The 23,978-nt window shown below is 41.6% G+C and overlaps 1 long non-coding RNA gene across 2 annotated transcripts in view; it reads left to right on the forward strand.

Annotated features, from left to right (window-relative positions):
* The first annotated feature begins 955 nt into the window (after positions 1-955).
* The window catches only part of LOC120755994 (uncharacterized), a 37,846-nt gene continuing 14,823 nt past the window's right edge, over positions 956-23,978 (forward strand). Inside the window, exons 1-5 of one of the 2 annotated variants that reach the window (XR_005701974.2) lie at positions 956-1,212; positions 4,821-4,982; positions 5,539-5,675; positions 8,284-8,443; positions 8,522-8,612. This is a non-coding gene — a long non-coding RNA (uncharacterized LOC120755994). Of the gene's footprint in view, positions 1,213-4,820; positions 4,983-5,538; positions 5,676-8,283; positions 8,444-8,521; positions 8,613-20,125; positions 20,407-23,978 lie in introns of those variants that run through there. The other variant, XR_005701973.2, reaches the window with a different exon arrangement.

The raw sequence follows: 23,978 nt of genomic DNA on the forward strand, positions 1-23,978 counted from the left end.
AAAGATACGAGTCTACTCTGAATTTCCTGCTATGAGGCATCAATACATTTGTGGGAACTTAGATGACAATGTTCATTCCCATTGCAGGTGACTTTAATGGGTAGCCATATAAAGATACAAAGGTAATTATTTTTCCTATCTTACAGTAATTCACTGAAGTGCATTTGCAAGGTAGCAAAAAAATTTTTCATAAAACTGTTCAGTTAGAACAATAATAATGAATGCTCAAGGTGAACCCTCATTCAAATATTAAATTGCTGATTTGCAGAAGGAATGATTCCTCTGGAAATCTTTATGTAAGGTCCAAATTATAATGTATTGCTTTATAAGTGGACTTTTCAGGCTTGCTGCAGAAATCTCCAGCAGGAGTACAGGTGTAGATGAAAAGAACAAGTAATAATTCTTGATAAAATTCTTTAGACTTCGCATTATAATTTCTGTGGGACTCTTTCTATAAAATTTGGCCTTCATTTTTGTATTCTGTGAGATTTTTTCCATAAAGCAATTATAGTTTTTAGATTTCTTTTGATATTTTTCCTGTTCTTTTTTCTTCTCACAGACAGTCATACACCTTGGAGAGTAAGTGCAAGTGATTTGATGGAAAATGAAGGGGGTTTTGTGATGAAGGAACTGGCCTGAAGCTCCAGAGATCTAGAAAGGGCTTTTGTGTGCAGAGCACCTGTCTGTATCAGAGCTTTTGTGTGATCCAGAGCAAGCAGCAGCTGGTACCCAGGTGCAGCCCTGCGGGGCATGGGGAGCAGACAGGACATTTTGGACATGGAGCCTGGCTCTGGGCAGAGCTTGGTGGCTCCACACTGTCCCTCCCTGCCAGCCAGGAGCAGTCCTGGTCAAGCCTGGGGGCACCAAGCTGTTCCTGCTGTGACCACAGCTGATGCTCACCCAGGTTTAGGCAGCGTCCCCAGCCATGCCCAGCCCGTTTATCCGAGCAGACCCACAGCTGCTGGGGCAGGTGGCACCTCCACCACCTGCAGCCTGCACACAGAGCACCCACCCACCTTCAGTAGAGCGTGGGGGTCCCTTTAGCTCTATCCCTTCTCCAGGAACCCATCCCACCCGCAGCAATGTTCCACTCCCTCTCCACAGCTTTTCCAAGGCTCCAGCGATGCTCTTCCCATCTCATTGCAGCTCCCAGCAACTCCTGTAGGTAACACCTGCGTAAATGGAGGCAGCCACAGACCTCTCTCTGATAAGGTAAATGTGATTATTTTGCTTTTGCGTTTAGTACAGCAAACTCATTCCCTGAGCTGCATAGTTTGGGTGTGACATGACTTTTGCAAACACTGGTGTGCTTTGTTACTGCTCTGGTTTGAAAACCAATAGCCTTTACCTATGGTATGTTGTCAATTTCTCAAACGAGGCTGCAACAGTATTGGTATTATTGACCCTACAGTACATCAGATGATCTCCCTAGGCTTCAGTTTTTCCATAAGAAAAAGTGAGAGCAATGCAGGGTTTTATAAAAACTCCTGGTACTGAAAGACAGCAGACTGTGGCTGCCTTTTTGCTTGCTGACTGGTAACCTCACCAGAACTAACCTTCCCCAAAAACATTACTTCTGGATGGAGATTATTATTTGTTTCAAGAATCTCTGTGTGTCTGAAAGGAATAATAAAACACCGAGTAGAATTAAGATAATGCTGAACTTAGAACAAACATAGCTGAGATTTCAGCTGGGGTGAGACTGTCTTGATGCCAGAATAAACAGTCTAGTTTTACTTTGGTCTTTCTTCGGAAAAACTAGCTGTACACACGTAGCTGCCAGCTTCTGTTGGCTGAGTTGACACCCTTCTTACAAATACAGATTTAACTCAGCCAGTGATTACAACAGACTTTCTTTGCCTTTATATGGCTGTTTCATGTTTCTCTGCATCTAGGTCAGCCGACTCCCAATAACGTTGTCACAGCCTAAGAAACAAATTTTGTGTTTCTGGGCATCCCTTGCAATTTCTTGAAAGGGTTTTACACTGATGCTTTTATGCTTGAGGTGTGCTAAGCCCATGACCTCTAGTCAATTGTTGAAAGCTGATAGCATCAATAAAGAATTATGCTGATTAGTATTAGAGCAGCCCACATACCCTCACAAGAGATATGATGTTCTTGATCACCTTCCCCCAAGATTGATCCATATTCAGCTTCTTTAAAAGTATTATTAAAGCACCAGACTTCATTTATGTATGGAATAATTATTTACTGAAATCTTCTCTATATTTAAGCAGAAGGGTGTTCATCTTTCCAAAGAAAGTTTTCTCCAGGACAGTAGTCTCCAGGACTATTAGCGTTGCATTGGCAGAGTAAGAAAGTGCAGCCTGTCTCTACATATGATGACTGGGTTTTGCTACAAACCAACATAATCTCAGGAGTGTTTGTTTCTTCATGGGAAGCTTTGCAGAGGGCAGATAGGATAACATCCTAAGTCTGTGAGAGACAGCATAATACCACAAACTTGCAGCCAGCCTCAACTTCTGTCACTGCTGGGTCAGAGCAAGGTGCCAGGGTGCCAGAGTGCTGCTCTTGTTCGTTTTTACCAAGCTGCCTTTTATCTGCCACCACCACTCCTTACCACAACAGCCCTTCTTGCTCTTCAACACCTGGTGAGGTGAGGCCAGGTCTGCACTGATAGCACTGCCTGTGACCCCAGCACAGCTGCTAGGAACACTGACACCATGAAATTCCCTCTCTGTGGTCACAAAATTCCCTAGGGAGGATTTAATAGAACCAGAAGCAGAGCAGTATCGCTCTTAGTGTCTGTGTTTTGCGGTGGTGGTGGTGTGGATCCTGTGTCCGAGTTCATACCACAGCTGTGTAGCTCTGGAATATAAATGTTCATTGCTTAAACACAACTGATTGGGGGTTTTTGTGGGGTTTTTTTGGTTTGGTTTTTGGGTTTTTGGGGTTTTTTGGTTGGTTTTTTTGTGTGTGTGTGTGTGTATGTGTGTGTGTGTGATTTTATTTAGTGTAACTTCCCAGAGTTGGCTTTGTTTCCAGTATCAGGGGATGAGACCTTTGGGGTTGCATCACGTGGACTAGGTTGTCTGCAACACCAGGCAGCATTTCAGCTGTTTGCAGGGGAGTTTGTGTTTTCTGTATCCAGAAAGTGAATCTATTGGTCCACATACCAGCTTTCTGGAGGACTCTAGCACCTTACCTCATGGCTCCTAGCAAAATTATATATCAGCTGGGAGGATTACTAAACAAAATCTATTTCTGGTTTTGGTTTGGTTTTGGGGTGTTTTTTTTGTTTGTTTGTTTTTGGGGGGTTGTGGTTTTTTTGTTTTGTTTTGTTTGGGGGGTTTGGGGGGTCTTTTTTTTTTTTTTTTCTTTGTGGGTTTTTTTGGGGGGGTGTTGTTTGGGTTTTTGGTTGGTTGGTTGGTTGGTTGGTTAGTTGGTTGTGTTTGGTTTTTTGGGGTCTTTTTTTTGTTTGTTTATTTTGTTTTTTGTTTGTTTGAGGTTTTTTAATTTATTGTTCTTAGACTGAAAAAACCCTAAAATATTCTTAGGGGACTGAAATATCACTAGAACTGCCTGTCAGAAAATTAGTCCCAAGGAATTTCTGTACATAATAGCTAATAGGTACAAAGAAAGAATGAAAGCTACTTTGATTTAATTTTTTACAGTATTGCTTTAAACAAAGTTTAAAAACTTGCTGAAAAGCCGATTGAAAAGCTTGCTTGAGGAGGTGGGAAAGGAAGGGAAGGCCTCTAGTTCATGACATGAATTTAGTTCATTAAACTTCAGAGTACTTACATTTTTGTTTGCTAAATGCAGAAACAACCCATCTCTTTTAGCTGAGAGCAGAATCCAGGAAAGTGTGTTGAAATACAAAAAGCACATAGCCAAGAAATGGTTTATTGTGCTGCAGCAAAGTTGTTCTGTGTGTTTATGGAAGCTATTAGTGGGAGAATGTGTCCTAAAATATATTAAGAAAAAGAAGGTTCTCACATTTCAGAACCATTTCACACAGTTCATAGATGGCACGGGATTTTCTCAGGAGTTGTATTTCTTCCATAACCAGACAAGTCATCTCTGCTTTCTGCTGCAGAGGCCACAACAAAAGCTTACAGCTTTATTACCACCTCCTTACATGCCTACATCAGCTCTTTGAGTGTCATATCCTAAAATCCAAGTTTACATGTGCTTTTTGAACCAAGCAGATGGAATTGAAGCACTGTGTATGTGTTAACACAATTTTTGGTAGCTGTTAATTTTACTGAAAGCAGAGGTTCTTCATTCTGCTGGAAGTTTGCTCCATGGCATCTCCAACAGAGTCTGAAATTTGCTGCAGGGCTGGAGAGATCCCTGTAACATTTTGGTGATGCCTAGGGACCCTGTGCCTAAGCTAGAGGCGTTCATGCTCTCAGTCCTGGAAATAAAGTCAGCACCTAAGTATAAAAAAATAAACAAACATAGAGTTGAACCGGTGACACTTATTTCCAGCCTCAGAAAACACAGAAGAGCTTTTACTGCTGTCTTTTGAATTAATGATAATTGGATCTAAATGTGATAATACTTTGCTAATAGGATAGCAGGAGAGATCTGTGTCAAAGTGTATACATGGGGTGAATACCGACATTCAAAGTGGCAACAAGTAACCTCTTAAAATACTGGCATTAAAAAGAAACTGTCGGGGGGATATTTTTTGAAAGGACAATCTGAGGTGGTGTTTTTGAAAAAACAAAGCCCAAGGCAATGGGAAGATGCCTTGGGGTTATCCAAAGTGGGTCAGGATGGGGATGGGGAGGAGGCACAAAGGGCACGCAGGAAAACTGCCAAGTGCCAGGACCTTGCTCCTTTTCCTGAAGCAGGAGGATCAGCCTTCAGAAGTTTAGGAAGTCCTGCCACAAATGAAGATACATGAGCTTCCAGACAAAACCTTCTTAAATCTGCATATAGGAAGAAACAAGAAAAACGGACCAAAAAGATGTACCTAGTGTTTCCCTTCACCTTCCCAGATGCAAAGCAAGGTATGTACAGGGCACATTCAGGTTCCCATTTGTCAAAGTACTACCTAAAAGAGACCCCTGAAGCTCAGTGTGTACTAAAATTGTCTATTACATACCTGTAGTAGTCCACATCTGGGCTCTGTGGTACTTTCAGCATAAGCTGCATGCTAAAAAATGGTACTACTTACTGGGGAGAAGAGAGAATGAGAATACCAGTGCCTTTACATCCCAGCTCCAGCAAGCAAACCTAACTGGTTTTGCAAACAACCTCCATTGCGCTAAATTCATTCCAGGAGAGCTGAGGCAGAGGTCTGATTTCAGCAAGCTAATTGAGAAAAGACTCTGCTGTTGATTGTTCAGTCCCATCGTGAAGTTCCCAAATCAGCCCATCAGACACTTTTTAATTAGCATCACTACAGAGTAAATATCTTTATTTAGTAAAACATGGAATATGCTTTGGCAATCTCACTTTAGGTCTAATCTAGACCTATCATTAGAGTAAACTTCTCATTGAAATTCCATGGGATTTTTGATTGGTTTTTTGTGTTTTGTTTTGTTTTGTTTTTTAACTTGAAAGGTGCTCAAAGAGGACAGAATTTTTTTAGTGAATTGGATCCAAGAGCCATTTCATCACGTTCAGGGCAGATGTTATCAGGAAGGATCATTTGTATTGGCAGTCCTTCCAAGGTTACCCTCTAACCATGTTGAAATCAGGTGAGTCCCAGAGAACTCCTACTTGATTCTGGCCATGGCTTCAGAGTCTGCAGCCACACAAGCTAGAAGACAACTATTTTAACAGACATTACACTCTATTAAACTTGGGTAGCCTCTGATTAGTAAATAAATATTTTTAGACATCTGCACATTAGTAAACACATGGAGGCTGATCAAAAAATTTCATCTCCCCCAGGGCTTAAATGCAACTTTTTTGTACAAAATTTGAATGGCTTCATCTTTAATGGATTGTAAGATGCTGGTGCATTTTTTAAAAACCAGCAAACATTATAAGTTAGCAATTCTTTTTCACCTCTACTCCTTTCCTCTCTTTGAAGGAATGAAAAATATTAAAAGAACACCAACAATTATTTTGTACAAGTCATGAGGTACTCTTTTAACTCTGTGCTAGGTAGGTGACCCTACTGTTCAGCAGCCCAGGAAACTGGTACAGACTCTGCCCATCATCAGATTCAGATTAAAAAAGAAATGGCAGTGCTTATTTGCTTTTCTTTTACAAAATGAACTCTGGGTGAATCACTTAAACAAAGCACCAGTCCCAGCAAATAACGTAGGTGTTTAATTTACTCACAGTGGGTATTTAGAAATTTCCTCATGTGAGAGAGCGAGTTGTGCCCTTTTTGCACTCCAGGGCTGCTGCAGCTTCTGCAGTCACTTTTTCTTGGGGGCTGGGGAGTCTGGGGGTGGGGAGGAAGGGATCTGGGACTCAATGCAATTGTAACCACAAGAAACATTCTTTATATTTCTCTTTGTGTGTGCAAGATACCTTTGTTTTCTCTAAAATTGAGTTGAAGGCTAGACGGGAGGGCTGGTTATATGGTCGGGTATTTCTGAGCCCTCATTCTTGCAGATTCAAAGGTCTGCTCCAGAGTGCTCCAAGGCACTGGCAATGCACAGCTTTGCTTTCTTTGGGGAGGCGGATCTGCCTTTGGGAGATGCAGTCCCATCTCGTGGGCAGGTCTCTTGGTTAGGGGGAAAGGCTGGAATCACATAGATTGCAAATGGCATCTTCCCCACATCTAGAAAGGAATAGCATACCAGAGGGAGCAGGATCTTTTCTTCTCATATGAGGGAGGCCTCAGCTCAACTCTAAGATTTTGCTTGTAGGAAAGAAAAGTCAAACATAGCTGGTGGTTTTAGTCAACTTACTTTTTCTTCTTTTCATTTAGAAAAGATTTAGCACATATTTAATATGGCTCTGTAAAGCTGAGAATCCTCTTTCCCTGGTATCTCCAGTCTTCCTTCCTGAGCATCAATTTTCTGAAACACATCACTTTGTCTAGCTTGTCACTGACTGAACATTAGCTATTCTGAAAATGCCCTCTTTGTGTCTGAAGGGATTTGGTCTGGCTGCCTGACAGAAGGCTGTGAAAAACAGCCCCCAGCTCTCTCTTGGTCCGTCTCATGCCAGTGTGGAGCCCAGGCTGCCACTACGCAGCCATCCTGCAGAAGACGCTGACAAGATGTACCAGCTTCACTTCTGAAAATTGCCACAGTCATAGGGAAGGATGGGAAGGATATTCTGCTTTTCACAGAAGCTGGGCATGCAGCAAAACGGGTGCTGTAACCTGAACGTTTGCAGCACACTATAGCTGGACAAAGAGGCTGCACACACCCAGTCAGCGTGCTGTCTGTAAGATAAATACGTGAACTGAAGCAGGTCCTTCAGGCTCTCGGTTCATGTGCCACACTCTGCATGCACAGGCAGCTGTCCCAGAGACACAGTGAGCTAGAAATCCTGCTGCTCAGGTGCCCGTGCTCCCATGGTCTGAGCTAGTTTGGAATACAAAAGGTCTTCGTGAGCTCCGGTTCTGTGCTCATCATCCTGATCATCCTCTGTAGTCAGAAGGAAGTAGGCACATCTCCCACAAATTTACAAGTGTTACCAAAGTTGGGGATCATGGTTACAGCTGTACTTTGCAGGATTTTTTCTTTAAAACTTTTTTCAAAAAACACAGCCTAAGAGATACACCAATACTTTCTCCCTGCAAAGACCAATCCTGCAGAGCAACTCAGGGAGAAATATGGCTTGTACAGGGCTTTCTTTTGTTATATTTTATTTTTCAACGGTTTTTTTTATTATTATTAATTCTTTAAAAATATATTTATGGTGTTCAAAAAGCATATCTACTGGTCTCACTGTAAGATTTTTGTACCTGGTGACAATGCTAAGAAAAATATATATTTTGCCTTTTTTTTTTTTTTTTTAATTTTCTGAGGCCACAAGAATTAAAATCATGACCTGAAAGATACACCAAGATACTTAAATTCACTGGGACATAGGTCCCATTCAGGAATGTGTTTTATGAAGTATGAGTACATATAGAATAGATCATTAACTAAAAGACCTTCTTCCCATTTAAAGCCATTCCCCCTTGTCCTATCACTATATTTAGAACAAGGTCTCATTTGATTTTAAAGTTGGTATTGTTGGAATGTCCACAATAGTCCTTAGCAAATTGCTCCAGCAAGTCAAATCGTCAAAACTTTGCAATTAACTTCAAGCATTTATCTCTCCTATTTCTTGAATCTTGTCCAATGGATTAAGTTTCTGGTCTGTCTGTTCTCATATTTCTGATCTCTGTAGGTACTGAAAGATCACAAGAGGTGGATGTTGGCAGGGACCTCTGGAAGCTTTCAAGTCCACATCCTCTGCTCGGAACAGCTGCAGCCAGGGCTGGAGTCCAGGGCTCTGCCTAGTCCAGCTTTGAATATCTTCAAGGGTGGATACTCCAAAATCTCTCTGGGTAACCTGTTTCAGTGTTTCACTAGACCCCAGTGAAAAAGTGTTTTCTTATGTTTAAGGGGAATTTTCTATGTTTCAGGTTTTGTCCATTGCCTCTGATCCTGCCACAGTCCTGTCACTGCAGAGAAGAGTCTGGTTCATTCTTCTTTCCTTCTCACCACAACTATCAGGTATTTATCAACAATATTATAGTGTTCAGTTAATTATTTCCTGTGATCTCAAATTCTTTTTAGAACCCATTTCTTTCCCTTTCAAGACTACTGCCTGGCTTCTCCCAGTTTGGACAAATTCATTCCCATTTGCAAAAGTACTTTAATCATTCATCTTGTCAGCTCATGCAGATTGAATTATAGCAGTGGGTTGTACTCTTTACAGTTCGCCAGTTTTCCATCTTCCTGGTAAATTGTCATAAATTAATTTAATTTTTTTTCTGGTTGAGATTTGCTGAAGTGGTTCAAGTGGAGGACCATAGGAAGCTTACGTAGCTTGCTGAAATCCATGTTCCTAGCTGTGTAACAAGGGAGGAGAGTTGGAACAGAAAGAGGCAGAGGAAGAAGGGACACTGTTTGGATGACTGAATTTGGTGAGGGCCTTGGAAGTTCATAATAATTTTCAGTCATTTATTATTCTCATTTGGTGATTCTGTACTAAGAGCAGATTTTACTTGCAAGATCTGGCAATGAGATGGTTACATTTTTTTAATACAGCTTTGTTATTCAAAAGAGAGATTAAGATAGAAATGAATTGACAGTCTACCCACAGTTGCACTTTAGAATTCATAATGCAGTACACGAACAGGAATAATCTCTTCTATAAACTTGCTGAGGTTCCACAGATCTATAGATCTGTAATAGACAGGCCAGTGACTCAAGGAAATCCTGCTAAAAGATGCTGTAGTCATGGCTCACAAAAGCCCACTGAAGTCACGACCAATGAGTATGAGTCACGTCTGTGTGTGAGCACCGTGCCCCTCATCATGCACCAGGCTTTTATTCTGGTTTCTTTCCTCTTAGTGGGAGCTTGAAAAAATGCCTCACCTCCCAGGAAGCTTGGTAACTGCTAATATGCCACCTTAGATCATTGAACTCAGCCTGAACCCAGTTTATTTTTATTTCTGCAGAGAGGACATGAGTTATCATTCTGACACCAGATCTAAGTAAGCAGATGCACTCCGTGCGATCACACGTGTTCTATTGCAGGAGGCAGCAGCTCCAGCACTTCCTCCCAGCACTCTGCTCCTATATATATATATATATTCCTGCATGGCATGGATAGGTTTGCTTGGGCACGTGGGAAAAGCATTGCATGCCATGGGGAAAAGTGTGTAGGAGGGAATTCTTCTCAGACAGCAGTCTGCAGTTCACAGCTGAGAACGACCCTCCGTTGATTAGCCACCATCGTAGCAGTATTTTCAGTGGGTTCCTCTGTTGCTTCTGTTTCTCTCACAAGAAACAAAACTGCATATTTACCACAGAGACTGTCAAGAGCTGTATTAAACAAATGCACACTCTAGAAAAATCGCTAATTTTAGAATGATCATAAATATTTATACCAGACAGACCATAAACAGCACCTTAGAGACCATGCTCTGTTTATATAAATCCCTCCTAATTTAGAAAATGTTGAATTGATAGACTGAGACAGCCATAGCCAACAAATGCACATTTGAGAAAACTGCTCTACAGTCTCCTGTGACCAAAATTTCCTCATTTGTACAGTACCCAGCTTTTGTTTCTGATTAAACCTATTATATGTGTTGCATACCATATTTTTTTATAACACTCTATTCATTGTGAGTTTTCACATTAGAAAGTTTGCCCAGGCTTAGAGATTATAGCTGGCAGCAAACAGACAGGTCCTCCAGCCCTGCTCCCAGTCATGCAGAGGGTTTCTGCCCAAGGCTGGGAGTCCCTCACTGGGCACAGGGCTCTGGGCTGCGAGCTCTGGGCACCAGGGACCACGCAGGGCTGGAGGGTGAGCACGCTGCAGCTGCCATCCTCCTGAGCTGCTGCTGCTGCAGCACAAACCAGGCCATTCATTTACAGCAGTCAAAGAAGCCCTGGGATTGTACGTGGTTCAGAAGCACTGCTGTAACCAAAACCGTTGGACTCCTGAAAACCGAGCACTGCTAAGAAAGAGCCTGGTTTACAGCCGTGTTTTACACTGCCCTGCTCCTGTCACTGTATGATTCCACAGGTCTAGCAGAAGGCAGGAAACATAAAAGCAATGGAGGATGGCAGGCAAAATGCATCTTACAGCTGGATTGATTTAGAGTTGTTGAGAAATCATCACACTAGAAATTATTTCTCTGAGTGTTTCTAAACTTCAGTCTTGGTCTCAGGCCATGTAAATCTCATTATCTGCCCAGAACAGGTTATTATCTCTGGAAATATGTTCTGCCATCCACAGGTTATAATTGCAGTTGGAAGCTACTTGCAGATCTTCTTAGCACAAAAGGATATAATTAAATGTTAGTTCTGTACAGAAGCCATGTATACAAGAAAACCATGTTCCTCATAATCTTCCCATTTAATTTTCAGATTGCAATGGATTGTGCAGCAGGGCTGCCCACTTAAAAATCATCTTCTATTATCACAGAATAAAGCCTGTGACTGTCTTTTTCTGATCAAAAGGAGGGGTTACCCATCTGTCAGCAGGTTCAAAGCTCTCAAATATGGGAAATAAGGGAGTTGCTGAGTTTCAGAATCTTCACCCAAGCTATACTGGCAATGGCACTGGATTCCCCAGTGGTAATGAAGCCACATTCCTCAATACAAAAGTATTATTAAACTAATATTTCCTATCCTGGTGCAGGAAACAGGAACCCAGTTGAGCCAAAACCTTGTTAATGAGAAGTTATTTGCCAAATTTACATGTCTCATTAAAATGGCTCAGTATTTTATATACTTGCATTATTGTACTTTCTCCCTGAGTTTGAGCCCAGTTTCCTGAAATAGAAGCAATTTCAATTAAATGGGAAGGCATGATGTGAGGAACAGTAGCTGATGACTTCGAGTACACAAACAGCATTCCTGCATCTAGTTTTAGTGGCGTGGATTGTGGGAAAGGGCAGTTCTTCTAGAAAGATTTATATGTTTATATGATGGGGGCAAAGTGCAACTGAGCTACGGTATATTCTGTGTATTTTCTCTCTGATACCCTCATGCTCTGATATCCAGATTATATTCCGCTGTCCTTGGCCATGCTCTGTGCCTCAATATTGTGATAGTGTAACAACGTTTTTAGCAAATTTACTTAGTTAACCCAAGTAAAGCCAAACTCCCCAGAATCAGCTGGGTTTGGTGGTTTGATGAATGTGTTTTTATCAGAATGTTTATTTTTTGAGTTTTGCCCATCTGCTAGACCTCTCTTACTGCTTTCTAACTTTATTACTCATTGTTGCTGCTGTGCACATAAATCAGGGATGGCATCATATGGTTTTGACTGGTTTTCTAAATATAACTGCTTTAGATGGAATAAATTGAAGTCACTGGGTGGAATAATGAATTCTTCAGAGAACTACCCAGAAATATGTTTCCCAAGAAGCAATGAGGCTAGCACAGGTCTGTAAAAAAGTACTTTTTGAATGCTCCTGTCTCACTGGTCCTTTCCTGGTTTTCTGTAGACAGAATGAGGGTTTCTTATAGCATAGCATATTGCCTTCACATGAACTCTCTCTGATTAAAAGAAACACTGGTTTTGGAATTCTTGTTTGTTTGTTTGTTTGTTTTCTAGCATCCAAAGGAGTGGAGGAAGAGTTTCAATTTGTGTGCACTGAGCTGAGGTATATGCAGGAGAATCTTTTAGAAAGGGAGGGGAGAATAAGGATCAATCAGGACTCACTGTCTACATTGGATTTCAAGAGTAGTCACAGAATCATTTATGAATTGGAAATGACCACTAAGGTCATTGAGTCCAACCATAACCAAGGCACTGTCTAGACCCCCACTAAATCATGGCCCTTAACCAGTCTACACATCTATTAATACCTCCAGGGACAGTGACAACTACCCCTCTGTGGAACCTGGCTCAGTGTTTCACCACTCTCATCATGAAAATTTCTTCCTTATATTTAGTCTAAATCTACCCTGGTTTAGTTTAAAACTGACTGTGGTTTGCAGGTTGTAGTCAAGTTGTGTTGAGCACAGTAGGAATGACAGCTTGGGGCCAAGTTCTGGCATGGGCATGTGGAATACTTCTCATGGAAAACAAGTCCAGGACAAAGTGTTTTTACTGCAGCTCCAGCAAGGAAAATCTCCCACTGAGCATGGCTGGTGAGCTGGGGGTAGGAAAGGATCCCTACCACTGACACTTGTGGCACTTCTCACCTCTTAAATTACTCTTGTATTTTTTTTTTAGGGTTCATTTAGTTCCAGATTCTGGGAGATATGATATGACTGCTAGATCCCAAAAGCACACAGAGTCCAGTATGTCTTCTGACTCTGCAATAAGTTAAACTTGTGGGTCCTTCTCATACTCTTCATATCTAGGCTTTTTAACCCACAACCTGACCCTGCATATTTTGGGGATTTAGTAGTCTTTGTGCAATAAAGTGGCCTGGCAGAAGATACACACCACACCCCCTTTTCCTCTCTGTTGGTGAAGATTCATGTGGCTGTGGTGCCCAAGAGTCTGCCAGTCAGCATTGCCCCTGTAGTCCCACATGTCAGTCAGAGTTAGACTGACCTCAGGAAAGGTCTGAAGAACAAGATGAAGAGTCAGAAATATAATCAGGCCAAAGTGCTCTGTGGACCAACCACCTGTAACTTAGGACAGCCCACCCTGCTGCTCAAAGCCACGTGAACGAGAGCAGCTCCTCGCTGAGCCGAGCTCTTCTTATCTTACCCTGTGGCCAGATCCAGAAGGTGCAAACCTGGTTTAGTGCACTTTAATTCCCTTCAGCCTCCCTGGAGGTCCCTGGGGAGCTACTGGGAGTGCAATCTTTCTTCTGAGATATTTCTTCTTCATTGCCCAATTCTGCTGGATACTCACTGCTCAATTGTTCAGAAAAAGTGTGAGGTGGGATAACCTAGATAAAGAATCATGATATAAAAAATATGTAAATGAGGCTACAAGAACATACTGAGTGTGTTCACCTTTGCAGTCAGCTCTCTAAAGAGAAGAACTTTAACCAAAAGTAGGCAAAGCTGTGCTTGTCGTGGGCATAAAACACTCTCTGTTATGAGCTCCCTCACAGAAGCATCACCTGGAGGCAGGGCCTCATTAATCCACAGCTTGAGTAAGCGATGCCTCATTTTTAAATTAAAAAGAAAATCCTGTTCCTTGAAAATGAAGCTAAAACATTGTTTAAATGTGGGATCTCCTTGGAAATGTGGTAGTCATGTCCTTATGGTACTCTGATAAAGTGAATTGATGAATACGTATTTTGCTGCATCAGCATCACTGCAATTAGAACAGATGAATATGATTTATTTCCTATTAGGGAAAATATTTTTTGGCATCTTGACTACATTTAAACAAAGTATTTATCAAGAGCTTAGACACATGCTTCAGTGTTGACCGTTTCTAGCCATTGTTAAGTGCTCAATAAATCTATACATACTTGGAAAAAATTTAACTTTTCACAGCTAAGAACTGTATAGAAACTGCAAAACCATATAAAGAAATTTGGTCTGTTTTTCTTCTGGAAAGGGCAAAAACTGCATGCATTTGAGAGAGGGATTCTGCCCTTTTTCTCCTGCTGCAGATAATTTCCATTTAATCTTAGTCTCTCTATACTATCTTTATATCCCTCTTTCTGTTCTTTTTATTTGACAGAAATGGGAATCTTGAAAGGACATGGGTAGGTTTTAATTCAGGCTTTTAGGAAAAAGAGGGGAAATTAAAAGCATCAAAGCATTTGGCAGCAGTGAATTAAGACAATATTTTAAAGTACAATTAATAAAATGCAAAATTAGTTATTGAGAGGAGCAAGACTTAACACACACTTTCATATTGGCTAACTTCGATTCTTTCCATAACCATGCAGCTTTTACAGAATTTTTCCTGAAAAGCCTTGTTTCCCCTTAGGAAGAGAAGTATCTGTTCTGAATTTAGGGGAAAATTGTTTCATGTTTAAGATCCAGTAATAAGCTTAGCAGCTTTTACATCTGCTCTTGAATGTGACCCCCCCCTGCACGGCCACAGTGCTCTCATTCCAGTCACGTCTTTCCCTACTTGGACTTCAGACAGTCTCTGACATTAAACCCCCAGTACTTCAGTTCTGACATGTGTTCAAAATAATGTCGGTGTTAAAGAGAATATTTGGAGAATATAATAAATAACTAATGAAATGTGGTTTTGTAAAATTAGAACATCCATAAAATCTACAGTCTTTATTAGCATCTGCAAATGCTGTTCAGGGTATTATACATATTTAGGAGATAAGGAAAGATTATCTTGCCTTGGCCTTATAAAGCACTGTAAGGACAGCATGTCATTGCTGCAAAATACTTATAGGAAAAATATGCAAAGCATTGCATGTCTTGAGCCACAAACTAGGAGTTTCTTGTTCTTATGTTGACCCTTTATTGATTTGTGTTTTACAAAGTGTCATGTAATTCCTAGGCTTTGTTTGGAAGGAGTGACCAGAAAGGAAGATACCACACTCAGGGTTAGAGTGCTGGCAGGGCTGGAGAGGAACATGCAGACTCACACATCCCACAGAACCGCCTGCCCTGTGCAGCACAGTCCAGTGACGGTCCACCCTCAGCCTCATAAAGAGCTATTCCCAGCCATACCACGTTAAAAAGAAAATAGAGATAGTTACATTTTGGAAGGAATTACTTTGACTTTGGTTTACACTGCTAATTGCTGTAATTTATAAGAAAAATTAACTAAGCCAATCACTCAATTAACCACTGGTTCTTTTTATGATATTGGTATGCAGTGCTGTTTTGCTCTTGTTTTAATGAATGTGGCAACATACCCCCATGGTGGATTTATTACATAAATCCAATCATTTTTAAATAGACAGTAGATTTTCCTTCTGCAGTTAGACTGACATCAGTATGGCACATCTCTGTGATACCAGATCAGCTGTCTGCTTTCAGCTCCTTCAAAGCAACCAATACACCAGAAACACAGGAGAACTGGCAGTGATTAAAAGGGCAGAACAACAGGAGAATAAGGTTTAATTGCTAGTGCCTCAGTTTTACCAGAATAATAGTATGTGCTCTGACTCACCAGATTCAAATGACTTCTAACTACAGTGCTGTGTTTTGTGAGAATCAAGAGAATGTTTGACACGTACAACAAATGGGAAATTGCTCACAGCACTTAGGCACTATCCCTGCCCTGCCATGGTGCTTTGATTGGCAGTCCAAGTATAATGGCATAGCAAATTTCAGTCTGCTGCAGAAAGCCTTTGGGGTGGCTGTCTAGTACACAATGATCTGTGATTGTGAAGCCCTCGACCTGAGGACCCAGGTGTGGTGATTTCCAGAGTGATATTGCCAATGAGGTGTTCTGCTGAATCACCTCCAACCCCTTCACCACTGTCTTTCCTACAGATGAAGTGTAATTACTGCTGATTCACACTAACACATACAGCCTGTGAATTTCAGACAGGGCAGGAGGTGAGACTAGATCCACAGCAAGTCTGGGAATCGAGGGTGTATGACAGGAAAAATTGTAGGAAGCCCAAGAACAGGGGCAAGCACAATGGCAGAATTATTGTGTCACCTGACCAACAGAACTGAGAGCTATCCAAGAGAAATCTTAACTGTTTACTGCATGTTCAGAATAGTGTTGGAAATTTAGCTGGATATTGGAAAATAGCTCCTTCTACTTCAGAAGCAGTCTTTGCATCAAGAATATATTTTTAAATTGTGTTTGAAATATTCAGGCCCGCAGAAACATGAAAATAGGTGAAATGGTTTAGATCAGCCACACCTCCATCTTCACTCCTTGTTAAACAAAATCCAAGTTTGATTTGTAGCTCTGGCCTTGCTGAATGAAGGAGTAGAAAGCCTGTGAAAGAAGTGAGAGATAAAAATATATGTATCTCTCGGATTTGTTTCCAAATCAGTGAAATTAGCGGGAGGCTCTCAGCACTCATCTCCCCATCACTGGTCCATCTGTCAAATGTAGGAGCAAAATAGATGTCTAAGAGGAAGCAGATGCTAGCAGTACAACTATTTCAGCATCTCCTTAGAGCAGAGGAATATCTCCTCTAGAAGCACTGAGCTGCAACCCAGCCCTCGGTAGCTCAGCCTTCCCCTTCCCCCTGTGTCTGGAGCTGCCTGGCTCTGCTTGGCAACTGGCGTGGGAAGTGAGGAGCTATGGCAAGCATTAACGGCCGGATGGTGGAAAATATCCAGGGACTTCAGTCCACGATCTGTCCTTTTCCACTGCTGTGCTTCTTGCCAGTTTGAGAGGCAGTCACACATATCCCAATTTTACTGAAGGCCAGAGACATTTAATTTGCACCATTATGTGAAGGAAAATTCAAACTGTCCAAGAAATCATGTGGGTTTGTGGTGTTGAAAAGGAATGCCCTTTAGAGAACAAAAGATGTTTGAACATAAGGAGCCGAAGTCACTTCCAGCAGGAACTGGCATGAATTTTAGAGGAACTGCCCTACTGACACTTCTCCCTCACCAGTGTAGTCACAAACCCAGCAAGTTCATAGTAACAGGAAAGGTTATTTGTGGGAGGCCAGAACTTCAATTGATAAAGAATGCTTCCCAAAGCACTGTGCAGATTTGTAGAAAGGTGCACAAATAAATCCTTATGTAAATTCCTTCAGGAGCTGCTTTCTGTTTTCACAAACTTGTGACTCGGAGCAGGAAAGGCAAGGAATTGCTCTGACAAAAGTGGAAACCATAGATGAAAAAACCCTCCACTGTCCCAAGTATATTTTAAACCTGTGGTAAAGAAGCCTCTGGCACCTAAGCCTCAGGTTATGTGCCTGTGAATTGTTGGAGTCCAGGGCATTCCTTTGGCTGCCCTGGAGGGTCAGAGACTGGGACAGGGGGGTCTGGAACCCTGGCTCAGAGCCCAGAGGGACATTGGCTTTGATCTCAGTCCATGGGAAAGGCTTCCTGCACTGCGGGAAGGATTGCAAGCCACAAGAGTGTGAAAGATAGTAGTTTAGCTTATCACAGGGTGAGAAAACTGTAGGTTTGGGTTTTTAGTATTGAAGTGAATGGGGGCAAGATGGAGGATTTGGGGCGTTGTCTCCTGCTTCTTCTTTCTTCTTCCCTGACTCCATTTTCTGCAGTGATGGTGGCACAAAATAGTTTAAAGAGATTGGGTCAAAGTAGAGATGACCTGTTTAGTATAAGTGATAGGTATTGGCAAATAATGATAAATAAAGAATACGTAGCAATTAGTATAAAAGATAGCGACAGCCCAGTGCAAGGAGGAGTCACCAGATGCCCAAGCAGCTGCACAGACCTTTGCTGGGCACTGAGAAAATTGTAAGATAAGAAACAATAAACGAAGCGTGCAACCTTGAAAAATCAGAACCTGAAGACTCCGTCTCTTTCTTGCGTTTGACTCAGAGCTTTGCAGAGGGGGAAAAGACTCTAAAACCACCTGAATCTCGGAGAAAAACATGAGAGTGAATGACACTGCTCTATTTACCAAAGGAACAGTATAAAAATAGAGTTAAAATAGTAGGATTTTTTTCTGGTTTCTAGTCATGGAAGGATGGTGTGGTAACCCTGTTGTCTGAGAAAATCCTTCACAAATGTCATGAGAAACTTTTTTTGTAAGTACTGCTTTAATAGTTATGCCTTGAGAGTTTAAAAAATATTCCATAAACAAGACAAATTGGAAAACAGGTAGAATGATGTCTGGAAACTATCTGTAGGCCACTTCAAAAAGCAAACACTAGAGCTGTTAATAATGTTCCACTGAAAGTGGAAAAAACACTCCTCTTATTCTCTTTATTGTTTCAATTAAAGATTTTTAGTTTTGTACATCAGAAACATCCAGTGAAAATCATGGGGGTTTCGTCTTTCCTCAAACCACTTGATCGCTCACTGCAGATATCAGTAAAGCCGTGACCCAATCCTTTCCCTGGCCTACAGACAAAACCACTCTTCTCTTGGCTCCTGAAGTAACACTTCAACAGATCTCCATGCCAGCAATGAACATTTGATAGGGCTTTTATCCACAGCTTCCCTCTCCTCCAGTTGCTCCTGTAGCTCCAGAGGGACTTCTGCCCCCACCCCTCTGGGCTGCCCCGCAACGGGTTTTCTTCTCCCCACTCTGCTCACACTGCAGCTCTCTGTCTCGGGCACTTCTGGCTTTATGTGCAGGTCAAGGACCACTTCTCTATTGCTAATCTAAAAACAGAAGGTAGCAAATACGCTTTACATTTTTAATTCTGCATGTCAGCAATGCCAGGCATTAAATCTCAGAGCTGAGAAGTCTTTGAAAAGGCTCCAGAGAGGAATAAGCCAACACCAGAGACGCTAATATAATCCATATGGAAAGGAAGGAGGGGAAATATTTTGCATTTGAAATTCACTCTGCTCTTGCTGGCCTAACAAGATAATTAACTGTAAATATATGTATCTGCCTAATTATTCCTTGTAAAGGCATTGCAGTATGTTCACCAGTGGCTGAAGAAGGCATTAGTACATACCTCTGAACCATAGGTCCTAAAGGGTAAAATTTTCCTACTCCAGGGAGCTTTTAGGAAAGGTGACTTGTTATGTAAAATGACTACACAGATTTCTCTTTGTGATTCTGTGATTCAGAACCACCTCTCTTTGATTCTGTGATTCTTCATCACTGCCATGCTGACAGAAAGTGATTATTTTCCATACTACCACAAGAGACAAGAAAGACTACAGGGTGAACGACTTCACAGCCATCATGACCCTGCCCTGGGCATTCTCCTGGAGCTGGCAGGAGCAAGATGGGAGTTCTAATAACCAGCTAGCAGGATGTGATCTCAGGAACATTTTTCATCCCTCTCTTTTTTCCCCCTTCTGAATAATGACTGTAGCATGAGAGGGAGAAATCCAGCACAACCTTCTCTGTCAGTCAGCTGCTTGAGGCTGTAGCTACATGACACCTTAACTTGTACATTCCCAGGATGTACACTGTTAGCATTTGTACGACATTTTATATTTGAGGTAGCATATTTTTCACTGTACAGAATAAAATGCAATCTTATTTATGTAACCAATCGTGAGAATAATAATACAATCATAGACATTTGCTGAAGAAAATGAAAATAAAAAATACTATTTTTTCCTAATCACTAGCTAAAATTAATATCAGAGTTGAGTTCTTCAGTATTCAGCTGCTCATGGATTTCGCAATAGAGTAGCAGAATCTTATCATGTAGTGCAGTGCCTGATTACTCTCTTCCAGCTGAGTAGGGGTGCTCTGTACCACAGCTTTTACTCCAGCAGGGAGTTTGCACTGCACTGCACTGAGCAGAGCCCCAGCTGCTTCTCTGTTGATGACTAGACCTCATGATTTCACCATGATTCAATGCACAAAGTTGGGCAACTGGTCCCAGTACACCTAGGATGCAGAGGCAGGGGCCTGTGAAACACCCCTTTTGTTTTTCTTCAGCATGATAAAGGTTTGATTTGGAGGAGAAGGAATTTAATTATGTTATTTAGCAAATAACCACCGTGTGTGCCATACAAGCAGCACCTGCTATGCCCATTTTCTCAGGTGCTGCCAGTGCAGCACTCACCCACCATCCCCAGGATGACATCAGGCTTGCAGGAAATCAGCTTCAGCAATAACAGCTGTCCCTAAAGCATCATTTCCATCTCCTGCTTCTGGAAGTGACTCTTGGTTCCTGTCCTTTGGAGTGATGGCTGTTCCAAACTCTCCCCGTGTCAGTTGCTGAGGTTGCCTTTGCCCCAGCCTTTGTACTGTGATTATATCCTGCCGCCTGTCCTTCCTGAACAAAGATGATGACTGACCTCTGAAAGTGATATTTTCCAGAAATTCAGACAACCATGGTCTTTCCAATGATTATGGCAGGTAAGAAAAAGAGGATTTTACCACCTGATAGAAAAAAGAAAAGAAACCCTAGGGCTGAGAAGGGTGGTTTGGAAGTTAACTTTTCCTGACTTCCCAATGCAGAGCAAAGGGAAATGCTTTTTTTGGTGGTGCAGCTGCTGAGGTGATAGTTACGGGCACAGAGACCATGGGCTGATTTGGGCTATGGAAGAATGTGACTGTTTTGAGAAAACAAGGAAGTGGAGCAGAAAATATTAGAAGGTCTTCTGTTACTTGCTTTTGTTAGGTGGAGAGTTTGAAGGTTATCAGTATTTGATATATGACTCTGTTACCTGAACACAAAAAATCATATTTAACTCTCCCCATCCAACTCTGCAGCTCCTGTGTGTTTCTGTGCTGTATCAGAGTGTGACCTGAGTTTCTGATGGGTAGAAGAGGGGTGGCCGGTAATGGTTGCGGCTGAGCTCTGAGTTTATGGACAGATCTATTTTCCTGGGCTCAGTAGATTTGCTCTGGTGCTCAGAGCCAAGTCAAAGATGTTTGAGCTGTACCATAACATTCTTAGCACTTCACCTGGTAGACCTGCAGTATGTAACTAGCTTTAAATGGAGAACAAGAACTGGGGGGTTGGGTATTTGCTTTGTTGGTATGTTATGGGTTTGTGTTTGAGGTTTGGTATATCTTGATAAATTCTGTTGTATATCTCTATAAATTCTATTACTTTGGGGCCAAAGTAAGGCTGGACGCTTTGAGAATTTATCTGTCTCCTGGTTCAATACCGATTAGCTTCAGGCAAGGAAAACTTGAGGGAGATTGTGAGTGAGAAGGCAGGAGAAAAAGACAAAGCTCTGCAAAGAAAAGCACTTAAAAAAACCCCATAAACAAACAAAACCAAAATAACATGCACAAAAAACCACCTCACCCTGACCTTCTGCTGATTTCAGTTAATGCTGCTTGCTGCATATTCTGAGTTCATCTGGTAAAATGTTGTTTTCTCAACGGGGTATCTGTAAGAGACATTTTTTGAAAAAAAATATTGAGGTACTCGCTTTTGGTATAACAATTTCACAGATACTACTTTGTGGTTAACTACTGTTGCCTGTGTGATTCAGGGATGAGGGGAATATTTAGGGCAGGAGTTTTGCTGTGTGAAGGTTTTTGGTTTGTTTTCCCATTTTTGCAAGCAAGGGGAATGGCCCTAACACTCTCATTGCCACCAAGTCTGTAGCAACAGCCACTTCCATATTGTTCCTGAAAGTAAGGTTTGAAGTGCTGCAGGTCCAAAAGCATATAAAATATTACAATGACCTGAAATACGAAGAGATAGCAGATTGCTCTTCCCCAATAACACCTTCGAGGCAAATAATTTTGTTAATTCTTCCCCATTTGTTTCTTTTTACAATATAGTAAACTGTAGACCGGGTTCTTTATCTGGCACCCTTAGTTTGCGCTGTGCTGTGTTTGATTGCTTGTTCGATCCTCACTCCTTTCCCCTGAATCTGGCTGTTAGCTTATTGTAACCACAACCCTACCGGCAGTGCCTGCTGGCAGAGAGCTGAGCCTGTTGAGCAGCCTTGTTTTCAAACCCTGTGCTCAAAGAGCCCCAGGGCTCTAACACAGCTACAGGACTGCTGCCTGCAGGCTGCAGTGCCCAGGAGCAGCCCCACAGTGCCCTGTTCCGGCTTTGCCTTACCAGAATTGACCCTGGTATTTTCTGCCTCGCTGTTTGAAAGGTGCCCTTGCCAAAATTGACACGGGCCCACCCGCAGTGAGCACCGCAGAAACCAATGCCAGTTGTCCTTCCCTGCACCGATCCTGTCAAGCTCACAGGAATTTTGTTATTGGACCAGAGAATGCTGCACTTCATGTAGAAGAAAGGAAAGCTCACTGAGTTAATGACTATTCCAGAAAGGAGGTAAACAAAGGCTGGAGTGTTAGAAGCAGTTTGAAACATAGGGAGGAGGAACCGGAAAAAGACAAATGTTTTTAATGGAGGAAATGCCATCATTAGAATAAATGGTCAGTGAAGTGCATCAGTAAATCAATCTGCTCAGCTGTCATGAGCTTCACAGACAGGCTCTCGAGCACTGAAATGGCCTGTACATTCCCCAGGCCTTTCTGAATGAGAAAGATGAAGCCAGTTGAGCAATGAAAAATTGGTACTGAGCTGTGCTAAGTTTCCACTGGTGACATTGAGGACCACACCATGAGGCTTTTGTCAGAGTTAGTTAAGAGTGATATTTAAGCATTAAGAAAAATTCAAAGCTCTAACAAGGTTCTTTCCAAACAAGGATGGAAAGTCAAAATGCTCATTTTAATGAAATTAAGTGTTACATAGCCTAGAGAAGGGATGTAGGGAGAGGAAACTGTTCCTTGCTCTCAAGCCGTTACAGATTATTGTAATAAGAAAGAAATAGGTGTTTCTTCTTGCCTATCCAGAATAAAACGAGAAGCTAAGAGCTTCATTTTAATCAGGCTAAGACTTGAAGAGACTCTTAAGATGAGGAAAGAATAATTGGGAGCCACCATCACTGAAGGGCTGTAAGAATAGGGGAAGTGAATGCCAGCCAGGAAAGGCTGAAGTACAGGTGGTTCCTGAAACAGGAGCAGAGACCTCCCAAGAGGATTTAGCACATTCTTAATTTCTTTTATTTTAGCCTCATGGAAATATTTTATTCTTGATTACATTTCATTTAAAATCTCAGAAGTGTCTGAGAGAGATTGGAGTTGTGGCTTTATTTAATACCGTATTGCATATTTAATACTGTAACATCTACCACATTACCATTAATATACCAGATTTACCATCTAAATTGTGGTGATTTGCTTAGCTATATTTAACTCCAGAAAAAGACATTCACTAATTGCCCGTGAAAATTCTAATTATGTTCTCAGGAAATGTTCAGACACTGATCTTCCAGGGTGATAGATCTTGGTTAATATAAAATACCAGCAAGTTTTAATTTAATTTTGCATGAGAAAATTAGATCTAGCTGCTCAAAAGTGAACACAGCTATTAGGAACCCAACTTGAAACACTCATGTTTGAAGAATAAAGTCTGTAAGCACTGTGCCACCCATTGGCTATAACTGAAAGTCAGACGTGCAGAGGTATAGGAGTGAAGCCAGTTATTCACTGCTGTCACTTTAGTGTGGAAATACAGACCTACAGTGCAGCTGAAAAAGTGACTTCCTAAGACAGTGAGGTGATGCCACAGGTTGCAAGCTTTTTTTTCAAGGACCACATCTGCTTTATACCTTCAGGTTTTGGAACAGATATGTCTGAAAAGGCAGCATCTAAGATGCTAAGACAATTTTCCAGTGGTGATGTTTTTCTCAGTGTTTGATTAAAAGATTTGCAAGACTAGTGTTTTTCTCAGTTAATATACCTTAATATTGCTAATATTTTTCTGCAGGAGCCTGTTACCTTTCTGATGGATGTGAGCTGTAGCATTAAACACGAGCTGTTTTAAAAGAGGAAGGAGTAAAATTGTGTTGCTTTAGGAGGGAGTGGAGAAAGGAGAAATACTTTGCCCTTTCAGCTGAGGGAGGGCTTTGAAGCTGCTGAGTGACACTGCAGCACCACATTGACTC

This window comes from Hirundo rustica, chromosome 8, assembly GCF_015227805.2.
Source record: "Hirundo rustica isolate bHirRus1 chromosome 8, bHirRus1.pri.v3, whole genome shotgun sequence".
Taxonomy (NCBI): domain Eukaryota; kingdom Metazoa; phylum Chordata; class Aves; order Passeriformes; family Hirundinidae; genus Hirundo; species Hirundo rustica.